Source organism: Talpa occidentalis, unplaced genomic scaffold (genome assembly GCF_014898055.3).
Source record: "Talpa occidentalis isolate TD23 unplaced genomic scaffold, MPIMG_talOcc4v2.1 talOcc4.13, whole genome shotgun sequence".
NCBI lineage: Eukaryota > Metazoa > Chordata > Mammalia > Eulipotyphla > Talpidae > Talpa > Talpa occidentalis.
Genome location: NW_023601322.1, coordinates 36,080,246 through 36,097,625, shown reverse-complemented (window position 1 = coordinate 36,097,625; position 17,380 = coordinate 36,080,246). Strand labels below are relative to the sequence as shown.

General features: G+C 39.8%; 1 protein-coding gene across 2 annotated transcripts in view; it reads right to left on the bottom strand.

The window, feature by feature from the left end:
- AQP4 (aquaporin 4) overlaps positions 1-14,151 on the bottom strand; it is a 39,643-nt gene extending 25,492 nt beyond the window's left edge. The window contains exon 1 of one of the 2 annotated variants that reach the window (XM_037508706.2): positions 13,982-14,151. The gene's annotated coding sequence lies outside the window, so the exon portion shown is untranslated. The remainder of the gene's footprint in view (positions 1-13,981) is intronic. The other variant, XM_054694120.1, reaches the window with a different exon arrangement.
- Between the last annotated feature and the right edge of the window lie 3,229 nt (positions 14,152-17,380).

Sequence of the window (17,380 nt, the reverse complement as noted above, 5' to 3'; positions counted from 1 at the left end):
GTATCTCTGACCTCTACTTCAGCTCTTGTATGCATAAATAAATAAATCTTTAAAAAAAAAAAGACCTTTATTTCTTTAAAAAAAAATAAAGTCAATCCAGTGTTTGGTGAGAGCAGCACTGTAGTGGCTGTCCATGCCCCCGGGCCTAATTGCCAGCCTGTCACTAACATTTTTTGAATGAGCTCTTCTATATGCCTTACATTTCTGTTCTTAAGTCTTTAAATGCATCATCTCTGTGATGGACAGGAATCTTGTGACCAAAGAGTAGGAGCCTGGGGAAGACAGGAGAGCAGATTGATTCTAGGACGTGATGAAGATTTCAGAAATGTGTATTCACCACATCAGCCTGCATTAGAGGTGGATGGAATTTCATTATGAGAAAAATATCTTTAAAGATTTGACAATTTCATAATGAATGACTAAGAGAGAGTACATGATCTTCTCTGATGGTTATTCAACATTGGATGGATTATTTAGACTCTTTTTTGGTTTTAAGATTTATTTTTTTATTTATGCATACAAAAACTGGGGTACAGGCCAGAGGTGCGGGGCAGGGTGAGATGATTCACCAGAGACAGAGTGGGGAGCAGAACAGGCAGATCTACTGAAATGTACTGCTGAGGGGAGCAGCAGGCAAGACAGGAGAGGTCTGCTGCGCCATGTGGGTTAGCTCCCTGGCCGGGGATCGAACTCATGCTGCAGTGGCTAGGGACAGCTTGATAATGCTAAGACTTAACCTCTTGCACCACCAGGGAGGTCCTTATTTTGACTCTTTCAGAAAATTTTAGCTATAACCTTGTTAAGCAAGTTTATAAACTCTTCTTTAAGGATATGAGATTAAACTTGTTATTTTTGTTTTGCATTGTTTAGACGTCTGCTAGATAAAAAATGAGGGCTTAATCTCTTTAGAACTGAGAAGATAAACTTTCAAGCAAAGTAATTTGGCTAACTGTTGTTGTTGAATTTTGGCTATATGTGATACTGTTTCCTTAGTCAGGTAAAAAAAAATATATCAATCCAGATTGGATTAATCTTTCATTTGGTTAATATTTGGTGACATGGCTATATTAGGGAAGCAATTTGCTATCATTTCCAGAAGATTTTAATTGGCATTTATAATAACTAACTTATAGATTTACAGTTAGAGGCATCTGGGAAAAGAGACACAGATTTCACCCACGTGTCCTGTTTGTTTGTTGGTACAGAACAATCTTCATTCAGATATCGTGGATGCCAGTGGACCATGCAGACAGAATCTTATGTGAAGCTGATTGTTCATGCACTGCAAAACTCACTTTCAATTACTGAAATCAATTTTTTCCAATGCCTCAAAGCAGGACCATTCTAAGGCCTTTGAAAGCAATTTTTCATTTTATTTCTCTACAAACTGACACATCATCCAGTTTGCTTTGCAATGGAAGACGTGATTTAAAGGAGTTTGCTGCTCTGATGAGCTATCTCAGCCTCTTCCACCCAGGATCTCATGATCCCCTATGCTGACCTGTGATTTATGGAAAATTCTAAAATGGCCTTCTCAATAACAGGCAGGTGGTAGAACTGTATTTTTATCTAGAATTTTATAGCAGAATTTTTCATAAAAATCTTCTTAAGGGCCTCCCCAGTGGCGCAGTGGGTTGAGCATAGCGATGTGAAGCTGTCCACAGCCTCTGCAGTGCTGGTTCGATTCCTGGCCGGCCAGGGAGAATCCTACCTGGCGAGGCAGACCTCTCCTGTCTCGCCTGCTGCTTCCCTCAGCAGTGCTTTCAGTCCATCTGCCTGTTCTGCTCCCCGCTGTCTCTGGTGAATACTCTCACCCTTCCATGACTCTGGCCTATACCCCAGCTCTTGTGTAAATAAAATAAATCTTAAAAAAAAAAAACTTAAAAATTTGAGTTTATGATATTTAAGTATCTGATACTTGGTAAGTATGGAGATTGAAGGTGATTTGTTAGATCAAAAGATTGCACTACATTTAATAGCAGAGGGTTTATTACTTCTTAGTTTTTCCTTGCTCTTCTTTGTAAACATAATGTACAGTTTTCTGGGGACACTGCTGCTGGTCTGGAAGGTAAGTGGTCAATATCATCTTTATAGGCTCTGAAACAGTGTAATCCCCATAGAAAGGGGAGGTTCCAAGCCTCCTACCCCACCTAAGGAAGGGTGGGGCTGAGCAGAAGGGGAAGCCAGGGAGAGAAGGCTGGGAAAAGAGAGGAAGAACAGGAGAAGGCTTGAGAGAACTGGAGGAGGCACATGGAGCAGAGGCATATGAAAAAGAAGCCTTGCTTGCTTCTCCACCTTGGACTTGTACCAGAGACTTGAGGGACATGGAAGGAGACATTTGAAAGAGGCAGAGACATAAGTGAGAGACCCATGAGGCTGACAATGGCAGCCTTTATCTTGACTTCTATTTTGATTTTTCTCTTTTCCTTCCAGACTTGTCTGGCTCCTTCTGCCTCTTTCCTATGGTTCCCCACCAGAATGTGCCTTAGATTTGTGGCAAGATTTTGGGATGAGAAACTTCAGGTGTTTCATGGGAGAAACTATTTTAACTATGGTCTTTTTCTTCATTCTATTGCACACTAATTGTATTAAAGTTCTTTTCTACTGAAGGTCTTATACACTGAGTATGTTTTGTATTTATGCAGCAGATGGGACAACCCATTTAGGGCATGCAGGTTTGGGGGTCTTGGGGTACCCTCATTCTGCCTGCTTACAGCTTCATCCTATATGCACAAATCTGCTGCCTGAAGGAAAAGTCAGTCTTTTTGGAGGAAAAAAATGTTTTAACAATGGACACCCAGCCTTTGCATATCTGCAGTTCATTCATTACAATGGTAGCAATCAGATCTTGCATTGCCATCCTCTGGCATTAGCATAACTTTTGGTCAGGAAAAATTAAACCTAGAAGCTCCACCTATCAAGAGTGATTACATTCTTAATGTCAATTACTGTGTCTACCTATATAAACTAAATTCAGTCATGTTTACTAGAATAGCTCTTTTGAATAAAGTCTGTTGATTAGCTTCCTGGTTTCTGTCCTCACTTTGATTGTCTAACAAACTCTAGCTATCACAGGGACTTTATTTTCTATTAACATCTTCCACATGCATTAGCCACTTTTCGTTCCACCCCCCAAAAGGGGATCTTTTTATCTTCTACCTAAACACGAATTTGCCCTGTTTGTTTCATCAACATACTAGGAGCTATTAGAAAAATTCTTTCTTATGTCACAATCATTTAGTAAGTAGCCACTCAATTTAATCTATGAGCAACAAAAGAAAAACTAGACGTGATTCTACTCACAAGATGAAAAAAATACACACGAAACAGTGAGTAACACATCTTTCACAATATTATTACATAACACACAATGTAATGCTAAGATCAAGGTTATATTATATTGACAATAAATAAGAAGGAATGTCTGAATTGCTTCTATGTTAGATCAGCATCTGGGATGTGTGCATTTAAAAGTATGTGGCAAATGCTTTTTTGATTTACCCATTCAGAATATTCATCGTGTTGAGGAAATGATGATAGAAAAGAAACATGGTTTCATTTGAATCAGATACTTTGGAATAGAGTAGAGTATGGAGTGTATGGCACAATTATTATGGGCGAACAGTTTTAGTCCAGTTAAGATGGCTGCATTAGAGAATCTAAGACAATGCCTGTCATTATCTTTACAACATACAAGTGATCTTTGCTGGGTGTGTGTCTAGTCAATGAGAAAGCTGCCTACAGCACTGTGGTCATTCATTGACAGGGTTAAGGAGAAGGGTGTAGTGAGGGAGTTAAGTTGCATTTGGAGAGAAGATGTGAAAATGTAGGGTTCTGAGGTCTACTGGTCACAATCCCAAACTTTGAATGAAAAAGTTACTCTTTTGTTCAGCATTCAAGTTGGGGATTTTCCCTGCAAGAGACAGTCAACTGCTGACTTTACTTGAATATACTTGGAAAGAGAAGACCTTAATCCAGCCATAATTAGGAGAATGCCAGGTTTTCTGGCATCATCGCCAAAACCCAACAATTTCTCAGAATTTTCAGAGGCGCCAGAGGACTGTTTGCATTTCAATGGAAAAAGTTCTGAAAGCTCTGGAAACTATTCCCAGTTTCACATTTTCATTGAAAGGCAGAAACCATTGCTGTGAATAAGAGACAGAAGCACTTGCTAGGGCTTTGTTAAGAGTTAAGAAAAGGGACTCTTGGGAAATTTTAATTGTTCAATCCTTTGCCACAAAACCAACACAAAGGCATCCAGAAAATAGAAAATAAAAGTACTGTTAGTTTTATGACTAAAGTCACCGATGTCTGGAGTTGCTTTCCACTAACCTGGCTTTGAAAGTAAGAACTTTCTAGGTTTAAAGAGATGCAATAACATAATGATACTCCTCATAAGCACATGTTCATCATCAGTATTTTATTTTTTCACACCCTACAAATATTTGGTTAAGAAGCTTTGAGAATATAGTGCTTATGAGTGATAATTTTTGACAAAAAGAATAAAACTATTTTCAGTTGAGATTTGGAAGAATTTTAAGGAAACCTGTATTGACAGTCAAAAGTAGAAAATACTTTGCATAGTAAGCAAACTTATGTTAACTTTAATTCTATCAAAATAAGGTGGTACTGTCCAATAGAAATACCATGCAAGCCACATATTTCCAATTTTCTAGTTGCTATATTTAAAAAGTAAAAACAAACAGATTAATGAAATTATAATACTATATTTCATTTAAGCTAATATATGTGAAATTTCACTTCAGTGAGTAAGCAATATAAAAATGAGTAATAAAACACTACATTATTTCTTATTAAGTATTTGAATTTTGCAAGTATTCTATAATTACAGTAATTCTCAACATAGGGGAAATTTTCATTAGAAATACTTAATTTGTTTTCAGTTAAAAAAGTAGATTTACAAACATACTTAAAAATTTTCCAATCAACAACTGAATTGAGTAACAGTTCTTAGTTTTAAAGTAATCAAAATTAAGTTTAGGGCCTCCCTGGTGGGCGTTCAATCCTGGCTCAGGGTGCTGACCCACAGGCTGCAGTAGAAATCTCCTGTCTCACCCTCTGCTTCCCTCAGCAGTGTATTTCAGTAGATCTGCCTGTTCTGCTCCCCACTCTGTCTCTGGTGAATCCTCTCACCCCCTACACTTATGACCTACACCCCAGTTCTTGTATGCATAAATAAAAAATCTTTTTAAAAAAGTTAGAAAATTCAGTAACTAAGGAAATGCCAATCACAATGAGATGTTACTTTATACCTTAGAATGACTGTTATCAAAAAAGAGAAGAAATAACAAATGGTGGCGGGGATGTGGACAAGAGGAAACCCTCGTGCACTGTTGGTGGGAATAGCCTCCCTGGAAAACAGTACAGCTACTTCTGAAACTATTAAAAATAGAACTACCATATGATCCAGTCATTCCACTTCTGCTTATTTATATGCAGGGAATAAAATCACTATTTTGAAAAGATATCTGCATGCTATGCTTATTACAGTATTATTTATAATAGTGAAGACATGGAAACTACATTAAGTCTCCATCAATGAATCAACAGCTATCTCTCTCTCTCTCTCTCTCTCTCTCACTCACACACACACACAAACACACATACACACTCACACAGAGGTATATTTTTTAGCCATAAATTTGCAACAATATGAATGTACCTTGACACTATGCAAAGTGAAATGAGTCAGAGAAGGCAAACTCTGTATGCACTTGCATATACGTATGTGGAACTAAATAACAGAAACGTGAACTTGGATCATACAGAGAACAGACTGGTGGTAGCAGGAAGCAGGAGATGGCTGATAAGTGTAGGTGAAAGGGGTCAAAAAGTAAACTTTCTGTTATAAAACATAGTCTTTAGTAGGTGCAATCCTGATGGCCAATAGGGAAACTTTGCTCAATAATGAACAATATCTCAGGTTTAAAAATACTTGTTATCTGTTTTAATATGCGAGCCTTTCACGTTAAGTCTCCATCATGACTAGTTTAAATAGTTTCTTTTTTAACTAGCTTCTAGTTAAATACTGTCTCTGTTTCAACCAAAACAATGTACTACAACAGGCCATATGGAAAAATACACATGAAAACCAGTTGTCTTTCATTAAGCCAAACATTAAATGATTTGCAAAATGTAAAAATTGCCACTCTTCTTATTCACTATTTTGGGATTAGAAAATATTTTTTTCCATAAAAGTATGCAGTTTATGTCAGTGAGGTGGATTGTTATTTTCATAGATACATTAATAAATATTTAAATATTTTCTCATAATAAACATTTAAAGATTTCTTATAGACGCCTGGGTGTGTGGCCTGTGAGAATCAGATTTTCCATCATTCTTTTCCTTCCTATATGTTCAACCTTTTCAATTTTTTTCTGTTAATTTCTCCTTCCCAAGCTTAAAATCTCTTCCATTCCAAAATAAAACAAAATCCTATAACTACCATCGTATATTTGCCCCTTTATAGCCAAACTTAAAGAAGAGTGTCTACTTTCAGTTTAAATTCCTCATCTTTCATTTCACTCTTGAATGAGCTCAGTTTGATTCTCACAGGTCACATACCCCGGCATGCGTTAAGTTATACTTTTCCTCTGGTTTTGTATAATCTAATTTCTTTATTCACCAATTCTGAGTAAACTGTTATTCTGAGTTTTCTCAGGATCTCATAGGTGATCTCTGCTAATTTTAGAGCTCACCCTTCTCTATCTTCCTTTCCAAGGTGACCTTTAATTTCTTGGCAGCTTAATTAGCATCACAGCCTCAGGAAGGAAGTGCCTCCAGGGTATCCTGGGTGGTGTCACCAGCTGGGAGCTGTTCACAGCTCTACTATAATTTCTGGTTACTGATAACTGTTGTTGTAGTGTCTTTGGAGACAAATGTTATCATGTCATTGTGATTCTGATTATTGGTCCTTATGTTAGGGGGAAATGATGTTCTGAGCTAATTCCATACAGGCTTTGTGGACTCCACCCCCACTCCAGACCAAAGCCATCAAGGCACTGGGAAAGACAAATCCCGTCACCACCAAAGGGAAGGTGGCTGGGACCTGAGGGTGGAGTTAAGCAGCCAGGTTGGATATAAAAACCAAACACATGGGCCTTGGGGGGCTCGCTTTCACTAGCCTCCTGGCTTCACGGCTGCTGGCTTGCGGCCAGCTCTCAGAGTGCCATTTGGGATTCCAGGTCAGCGGATCGGGTAGGACACATTTAAAACTTTGTCTCCCACTTTTCTCCCTGAGCTGTACATTTCCTCATTTCCCCTTCCCTTATAAATAAACCTTTTATTAACCTTTCGCGTGTGCCTGCAGTAGAGCATTGATAAGTCCTTTTAAGCGCGCGGGTGAGGACCCACAGTCAGGCACCCCGTTTTGTATCAGGGCTGCCCTATAACAGTTATGCTATGAGTTGACCTGACCCCTGTGTGTCCTTTAGGTCCACTGCCTGCTCCCTGCCATCCCATGCTGCTCTGGGAACAAGGATCAGGGGGATGGTGGCCACATGGTGTTCCTTGCAGATTGGGGTGCTTTCTTAGTTTCACTTTCCCAGATCTTCCAGCTCACGTATCATTCTGGCTTTTTTGTAACTCCTGCAAGTACTTAGTAACTGTTTAAGAAGGTATGTAACAGGGTGGTCCCATCTCAGAGTCTGTTTTTGCATAACTTCCATAGGGATTTTGTCTGCTTAAACAAAAAAATTGGACATGAGTTTGTGTGGCTTTGTGTGGAGTTCGTCCAGAAAGTTGAAAAAGAGCTGAACCAAGAAGAGGAGAACCTGTTTGCTTTGTTTGTAGGGTTCCAGAACCTCCAAAGAAGGTTAGGAAGCTTGCCTCCATTGGCAGGACTGGACAACCCGGCCAACGAAAAAAGCCCTGGTACCCTCGAGAAGAGGAAAGCCCAGGTGGAGTCTGATGAGACCAACTTTGTACCTGAAACCTACATCGACCGGATGCCAACGGTTCGCGCTGATCCTATATGGAGTATTTCAACAAAGCCAGCTAAAAATTGCTGTTAGTTATTTCTGCCCTGTGATTTTATGCAAAAATAGGACAAAATGGTTTAAAAGTAGATTTAATTTGCAAACTTTTGCTATGCTGTTAAAAAGCTTGGGATCAAGGTTGAGAGAATTCATTTTTGTATAAGTTGAACCAATTTTAAGATTTTTTCCCTGTGATTTTGATATATTTGCTGTCTTGTTTTAGCCAATGCTCCAGATTTTTTTGTCTTTTGGCTTGGATAATGGACTCTTTTCAAGTAATGGAAAACTGTCATACTGGACATTCATGGACAATGCTGCTGACTAATTGTTGCTTCTCTTACACACATTGTAACCCTGAAAAAAAGACTGTCTCCTAAGATTACACCATGAGATCTGTGCCACCATAGATATGGTGGAATAAAAATTAAAAGGGGGGATTGTAACAGGGTGGTCCCAAGGAAAGGGTGAGGTTCCCTTCCCCACCCAAGGGAAGGTGGAGCTGAGCAGGGAGATGAGAAGCTGCAGAAGAGACTGAGGAAGGAAGCAGGATGGAGCCAGGAGACCTGGAGGAGGCGCATGGAGCCTAGAGACACGTGAAGAAACTGCGCTTGTCTTTTGGTCGTGGACGGGGTGACACAGATGTGGGTGAGACCCGTGGGGAGGTGACAATGGCAGCTTTTATCTTGATGTTGATTTTGCTCTTTTCCTTCCGGGCATGTCTGGTTGTTTCTGACCCTTTTCTGTGGGTCCCCACTGGAAGATGCTTTAGACTTGTGGCAGGCTTTGGGGCCTTGCTCTGGGCCATTCCCATATGGATGGACTTTTACCCACGAGGGGACGGGTAACTTTGGGTGCTTCATTTAGAAACTAGACTCTTTGCCTTTCCTGTATTGTTTCCTAGTTGTATTAAAGTTCCTTCCCATTAAAGTCTCCTATGTTTTGTGTTGATGTGGCGGATGGCAGAACCCATTTAGAATAGGCAGGTTTGCGGGGTTTGGGCTGCCCCTCTCCCTGTCCTATAACAGGTATACATATAAAATGAGGTATTGTTGATATTAAAACTACTTGCCAACTTCTTTTTTTTTAAATTAACATTTATTTTATTTTTTTTAAATAAATTTTATTTTTATATTCCCCATACAATTGCAACCCCCTTATTTTTGACCCCAATCCCTCCCCTCCCCACTCCCCACCCCCCATAGAGTGTCTCTGGTTCATAGTTTTTTGTTGATTTTGATTTTCACTTTCTTATAGTTATTCATTTTCCTGGTCTCTTATTTAAGTTTTCTAGATTCCTGCTATGAGTGAGACCATCCGGTATTTTTCTTTTTCTTTCTGGCTTATTTCGCTGAGCATGATCCCTTCCAGCGCCATCCATGTTGCTGCAAATTGCATGTGTTTATCTTTTTTGAATACTGAGTAATATTTCATGGTGTATATGTACCACATCTTCTTGATCCAGTCATCTATTTTTGGGCATTTGGGTTGTTTCCAAAGCTTAGCTATTGTAAACAGTGCTGCTATAAACATAGGGGTTGCAGGTGTTCTTTGGAAGCATGATGATGTTTGCTGCATGTTTATTTGGAGTAATATACCACATCTTCTTGATCCAGTCATCTATTTTTGGGCATTTGGGTTGTTTCCAAAGCTTAGCTATTGTAAACAGTGCTGCTATAAACATAGGGGTGCAGGTGTTCTTTGGAATTGATGTTTCTGTGTTCTAAATACCTAGGAGTGGAATTGCTGGATCATATGGAAGCTCTATGTTTAGTAGGTCCAGAAATCTCCACACAGCTCTCCATAGTGGTTGGACCAGTTTGCACTCCCACCAACAGTGCAGGAGAGTTCCTTTTTCTCCACATCCTCGCCAACATTTGTTGTTGCTATTTTTCTTAATATGTGCCATTCTCACTGGTGTAAGATGGTATCTCATGGTAGTTTTGATTTGCATTTCCCTGATGACAAGTGATGTTGAACATTTTTTCATATGCCTGTTGGCCATTTGCATTTCCTCTTCAGAGAAGTTTCTTTTTAGCTCTTCTGCCCATTTTTGACAGGATTATTTTCTCTGTTGTTATTGAGTCTCATCAGCTCTTTGCAGATTTTTGTGATCAGTCCTTTATCATTAGTGTTGTGTGCAAAAATGTTCTCCCAGTCGGTGGGGTTTCTCTTTGTTTTTGTTATTGTCTCTTTTGCTGTGCAGAAGCTCTTTAATTTAGTCCCAGCTGTTTATCTTTGCCTTCACTATCACTGCTTTGGGTGATGTGTCTGTAAAGATGTCTTTGATGTGCATATCACGAAGTGTTTCACCTATATTTCCTTCTATGTATTTTATGGTTTCAGGTCTTATGTCTAGTTCTTTAATCCATTTTGAGTTGATTTTTGTGTATGGTGTTAGGTAGTAGTCAAGCTTCATTCTTCTGCATGTAGCAACCCAGTTTTCCCAGCACCATTTATTGAACAAACTTTCTTTGCTCCAATGTATAGTCTTTGCTCCTTTGTCAAAGATTAGTTGACCATAAATCTGTGGGTTTATTTCTGGATTTTCTATTCGATTCCATTGGTCTGTGTGTCTGTTCTTGTTCCAATACCATGCAGTTTTGATGATTATGGCTTTGTAGTATAGTTTGAAGTCTGGGAGTGTGATGCCTCCATTCCCTTCTTTTTTTTTCAGGAGAGCTTTGGCTATTCAGGGTTTTTGGTGAGTCATATGAATTTCATCAATAATTGTTCTATTTCTTTGAAGAATGACATTGAAATTTTAATTGAAATAGCATTGAATCTGTATATTGCTTTTGGTAGGATGGCCATTTTAATAATGTTTATTCTTCCAATCCATGAGCAGGGGATGTCTTTCCATTTCTTTGTGTCTTCTTCTATCTCTTTTAACAGTGTTTTATAGTTTTCTTTGTATAGGTCCTTTACCTCTTTTGTTAGATTTATTCCCAAGTATTTGATTTTTTTTGTTTCAATAATAAAAGGGATGTTTTTTTTATTTCTTCTTCTTCTTCAGATTTATTGTTTGTGTATAGGAAGGCTACTGACTTTTGTGTGTTGATTTTGTATCCTGCCACTTTGCTGAACTGATTGATGAGTTGAATTAGTTTTTCTGTGGAGTTTTTGGGGTTCTCTATGTATATTATCATATCATCTGCAAATAGTGATAGTTTGACTTCTTCTTTTCCTATTTGGATTCCTTGTATGCCTTTCTCTTGTCTTATTGCTCTGGCTAGGACTTCCAGTATTATACTGAAAAGCAATGGTGAGAGTGGACATCTTTGTCTTGTTCCAGATCTTAATGGAAATGCTTTTAGCTTTCACCATTGAGAATGATACTGGCTGTTGACTTGCCAACTTCTTTATGGAGATAACATGAGAGTCATTTGGACAGCTTGTTGACAAAAGACTCCACATGTGATATCATAAAGTAATGCTCTCTTTTAATCATATCTTTAATTTCTCTGTAATAAAGCAAACTACAGATGTGCAAGTCACCTATTTTCAGGTTTCACTGTTGCAAAACCTCTTATTATTTGGTCTTTTTTCCCTTTTAGAGCTGAAAAGGAATGTATGGATGACTAAACTCCCCTTCATGATTTTTCCTAGGAGAAAACTGAGGTTCAATGGAGGAAATGAGTTGCCAAAAATTTGACACAGGTTAGATTTGACCAGGTCCCCTAAGTCCCAGCCTGGAGCTTTTGCTAATTTGTTGTGTTTCTCCCTCCATACATAAAACTGCCAAAGAAATCTTCCTGGAGCTCTGCTTTGAACTCTTTATTCTCCAGTGACTTTCTAGGGGTTGCTAAATTAAGTACCAGCTCCTTAGTTCAGTAATAAACTTTATAATCTATTACCTCAACCTCCCTTTCTTCTCTCCTAAATTCTACTCACTTCAGCTGGTCTGAAATATTTCCCATGATCAGAAGCCACTCTGTGCTTTCTTTAAACAAAAACATCGCCTGTGTCATTTTCACTCTGCCTTGAAAGAACTTCTCTTCCTATATCTCCAATTTAGTAGGACCCCAATCAAGCTTTAAGATCAGGCTTGAATGCCACTTCTTTAATATGTTATTCCTGAATATCTTGACTCATGGAAATAGTTTCTCATTCCTTCAAGTTATCATAAAACTTTATTGTTATTGTATGAAATGATCACATTCTGAGTTGTTGCAAATTTACATTTTCTCTTCTAAATCATATGATCCTTGATCAGAGTCTTATTCTATACCTATCTCCTATAGGAGTCTGCATGTACAAAGGAGGAGTTAAATAAATATTTTTAAAGTAAATTAAGAAAATAGAAAAAAATAAAGCAGCACTAACAAAAACAAAGTAACATTACATTAAGACTTTAGTAGCTTTATTTCCTTTGACTTTGTGTCAGTTATTCAGGAAAAAGTGAATAGTTCACATTTGGAAAGACTATCTTAAATTCAGTCTATTTTGCAATTTTAGGGAATACAAAAAGTCTTTCAAATATTCCTATGAAAAATGAGAGGCAGGAGGGTCCTTTGAGAGGATCATTTCAGTTTAGCGTGACTTATAGACAAAAGACTAGATGTCTTGGCAAGCCTCCATCAGCTTCTCTAACTCCCAAGTTGAGTGAAGATTTAGCTCTGTGATGAATGGTACCTGCTTCTCATGCGATCCCTTGTATCGAAAAGCCGGAGGCTTGGAGGCCGTGAGAGATCGGCGTACACCCTTCCTTTTGCCCATAATTATTTTCCAAATGGAAAGTAGTCTTATTATACTGTTGAAAGTATGGCTTTTCTCTAGAACCCAGGAAGTATGTTTGGTAGTACTTACTGTCCAAAATATGTCCCATTAATTGGGCAGAAGTTTGTCCTATTGGGACTTGCCAGAAATTCTACATAGACTCTTTATCCATCATAGGCCATCTAGTACTATCAGACATGTTGGCTCATGTGGACAAATAGCTGAACAGCTTGCACACCAACCTGGGCTTGCTTTAAACTTACCTCTAGGTTTGAATCACCATTGACTGGGGAGTTTTCTGGGTGGCTTCCAACATGGCTTAGGCAAGTATGGTGTTTCTGCCTTCAAAGTCCAAAGAGGCCTTCCTCATGTACCAAGCCTCTTTCTAAGTGGTAGGAGGTGTAATGTACAGTGACTGACCATTTGACATACAGGGAAGGTCCCACATCTCCCAGACTGCTGTACCCCTAAGGTTTTCACTGATGTGACTGACTTTTAAAGTTGGCTTTATCACCTACTCTGTTGCACACATGTGTCTTCCTAGGACATGGGGGAACTTGCCATTTCCTGCTTTACAGAGAAAATGAATCTGATGTTATTAGTAGAGTGAGCCAATGAGAAAATTGCAAAATGTCAAGATAAGAAAGGTCCCCATGGACCATACTAAAACAAAAGGCAATAGAATTAATATAGCCCTGGAGCAAGAGAGTGAATATTCTGTTTCTTCTGTGTGAAAGTGATCTGTGTTTGATCTTTTCTATTGAAGGAGAAGAATGTTTTCACTAGATCAGAATCCACAAACCAGATGTCAGAGGCTGTTTTGATTTGTTGCAGCATAACACCACATCTGGCCAGCTACCACTTGATTCAGATTATAGTAGCCTTTGAATAGGGATGTGAGGGAGAGCACAAGCATCCACCCTTGTGTCCTTTAAGTCTTTGAAGACTAATCTAAGAACTACTCCTGGAGTTTGATATTGCTTCTGAGTTAGCATGCAGCAGTTGGTGGAAGCAATTTCAGAGACTCCACTGGTCTTTTTCTATTACATTCCTGACTGCATGGCTAAGGGGACTGATGTGAAAATGATGCTACTTTTAGTTCTATCACTAAGTCTATCACTATTAAAAACACAGAGACAAAGGAAATACATACAGGGTAGGTCAGTGAACCCATTGGGATCACTGAAAATCAGACAAAGGTTGGAATTTTTTTTCTGCCTCCACTCTAACTGGTGCTATGATCCCCCCAGGTTTCAATCATACATACCTGGAAAAATCTGGGTATGTCCTCAATCCACAGTTATCCCAACAATGGTGGGAAGTCTCTTTTAAAAGACTGAGGGGATATTTAGCAGGTATTCTGGCAGTAGTTTTGCAAGGAACTTCCTTAAGGAGATATGATGTTCTCTTCAACTGAGGGTGTTTGTCTGTAAACCATCAGAGGTCCTGAAATTACATGAACATCCATAACTTTCCACTGAGGCAGATGATGTCACCAGCTGCACTTTTGACCTCCTCAATTTTTTTTGATTACACAAGTGGAGCATTGTCCTGGTCAGCTACCTCACCCCTAGATACAAATCATCGATTAACTATTGCCATAGATCCATGCAGATCAGGCCTCTGACTACCACTCCAGTCTCCTTAACCATTCTGGTCCCCTTAGCCATGCAGTCAGGAAAATTATAATGGAAAAAGTCCAGTGGAGTCCCTGAAATTGCTTCCACCAACTGCTACATTCGGGGTCAACGGTTTTTCTCAAATCTCTCTCGTTTGTTTCAATTTCTGGAAGAGTTTTATCACATTAGTCCCAAGTTATACTAGACCAGTTAGTGCTTTTGGTCACCATGGAGATCACCTTTTAATTTCCCCTGGTTTTTCTGCTATAATCCATAATACTGATTTGCTTCCCATCACTTAAATTCTTTTAAGAATTTAGTCATCAAGTAACCCCTGTGTAATCCTTTCAGTCTAACATTTGCCAATGCCTTACAAAAGAAGAGACTGGAACCCAGAGTGCTATTCTTTCAGTCAGTCCACGTGAGTCTGCGGAGTGTCGATTATGCATTCGGTGCTGAGAAAAATGCAAGAAAGGTGAGAGACTTTTCCTGATATGGGTAGCCTTCTCATTTTCCAGTAAAAACATGCAGCTACTCCTGAACAATACCTATAAATGACTTACCCTTGTCTGAGGGGTGGGTCAGGAAACGCTTTTCTGAAAATTGATGAGGTATTATGTTGGCCATAGTTTTAGTCTCAGGCTGCCACAAAAAGGGTCTGCATTAGGGAACAGCATGGCTTATCTGAGGAGATGAAAGGGCATCCTGGGCAGAGTGTAGAGCTAATGAATGGAAAGAAAGGGGCCCAAGATGAATGAGGTAACGGATTTTTAGGTTTTCTTTTTTTTCTATTTTGTGGTTAGAAAGTCTACTATTTAATTTCAGTTTTCATGTCTGAAATTCAAACCATAATCTTACTAAAAAGAATTGACACTTAAAAGTCTGGAATTCACATAGATATGCATTTATTGAGAAGACATAGTTTCTGCCCTCAGGTAACTTAGCATCTAATAGAAAAGTTAATTCACATTTTCATATATTGTTATAATACAAGTCTGAACATACCTTAAGGGAAAGACATAGTGCTATGTGAACACAGGGGTAGCTGTGTGAGGCTTGTTTCTGCATTCATTCCTTCAATAAATATTTAACAAGTGCCTTCTCTGGGGTTGCAAAGGATGAAGAAGACAAGGAATTCAGTCTACTGGAGGAGCCATAACATAAATAAATAATTAGCATTCTATAAAAAAGACATAGACAAGTTCCTTAATGGAATAATAACAATAGTCATATTTTATTGACAATAAATACTTGATTAGCTTTTTCCTATTTAATGCTCACAACAACCTTATACCTTATATATTGCTATTTTCATTTTTTGTGAAAACTGGTACTCAGAGAAGTTAAATAAATGGAAAAATGGAAGAGGTCCCACAGTCTGATTATTGCAGGTATAGAATTCAAGCTAGTTCTGGGCCTCCCCGGTGGCGCAGCGGTTGAGTGTGCTGGGTAGCGAAGCTGCCCGCGGCCTCTGCAGCGCTGGTTTGATCCCCAGACACCAGCCGAGGGTCCCACATGGCGCGCAGACCTCTCCTGCCGCCCGCTGCTCCCCTCAGCAGTGTACTTTGGTCCTTTTGCCTGCTCTGCTCCCCGCTCTGGCTCTGGTGAATTCTCTCACCCTCTCATGCTTCTGACTGTACCCAGTGCTTGTATAAATAAATAAATAAATCTTTAAAAAAAAAAAAAGAATTCAAGCTAGTTCTTATGGGTAACAAAGCCCAGGTTCTTCCCCACCACAGTACAGTGTTTCTCATAACCCTGGAGTGCTCACAGCAGGGCATTTCATCAGAGCAGAAACAGGCGAAGAGTGCCCCCTGAACTGAGTTTAGGGATCAGGAGGCATTGGGGAGAGGACCAGGAGAAGGGCTGGCGGGTCTCTGGCAGAGGGAACAGCATGAGCAAAGGCCAAGAAACCCCCCAATGTTGGGGGAAAATGGTCATTCTAGACTGATGGAGAATAAGCAGGGATGCAAGAAATATCCGACAATGTGGAAGGAGAAGGCTTCAGTCATGGAGGACACTGGAAACAGAATGGGTGACAGGAGTCTTTAAGGAGTTGTAAATGGGAAAATATCAGGCAATGGCTTGCATCTTTGGGATACAAGGGCAGCAGGATGCAGGATGGCATTGAGTGCAGAACAGTTAAAAATAGTGCAGTGTTGTAAGCAAGAGGGTTTGAACTAGGAGAGCAGAGAATGGATAGAGGAGAGAAGGATGAGAAAATGCACTTTTCTGTGCTGAGGGAAGTCAGCACAGGGAGAAGTCCAGCTTGACTCCTGGTTCCTGTGGTGGGAGACACAGCCCACAGATGCTGATGCTATTAAGTAAGGAGAAAGTGGTTTGGGGGGTTAGATGACAAGGTCAACTTTAGTCATGTTGAGTTGGAAGTGCTAATGAGAAGAGGTCTATCAGCAAGTTGGAAATCTGAGTCGAAGTCCATGATGGACATGTGGGCAGGGGAAAGGCTTTGAAAAGCCTCAGCCTAGGGCCTCCCCGGTGGCGCAGCAGGTTGTCCACAGCCTCTGCAGCGAGGGTTTGATTCCCGGCCGGCCAGGGAGATTCCCACGTGACGTGGCAGACCTCTCCTGCCGGCCTCTTGCTCCCCTCAGCAGTGCTTTCAGTCTGTCTGCCTGTTCTGCTCCCCACTCTGTCTCTGGTGAATCCTTTCACCCTCCCACACCTCTGGCCTGTACCCCAGCTATTGTACAAATAAAAAAAAATCTTAAAAAAAAAAGCATCAGCTTATATGTGGAGGTAAAGCAAGCAGAAAAAAAGAAATTCTCTAGGAAGAGTGAATGAAGCAAGCTGAGGAGGGGAGGTCATGAGCTTGGGGGAGGGAGGGGATGAAGTTTGGGGGACAGGGGGCAGTGGGGTGGCGTCATGTAGAAGCGGGTATGTGAGGGGATCAATAAAGAGAGAGGAAATGGAAACCTTCAGGCAGTGCAACAGTGGGGGAACCAAGAGTATTTATGAAGAATGCATTAGTTCAATCTGGCTGGATAATAATGAGTTTTGTGCAGTTTTGGGATGCTTTGGGTGTAAGTTGC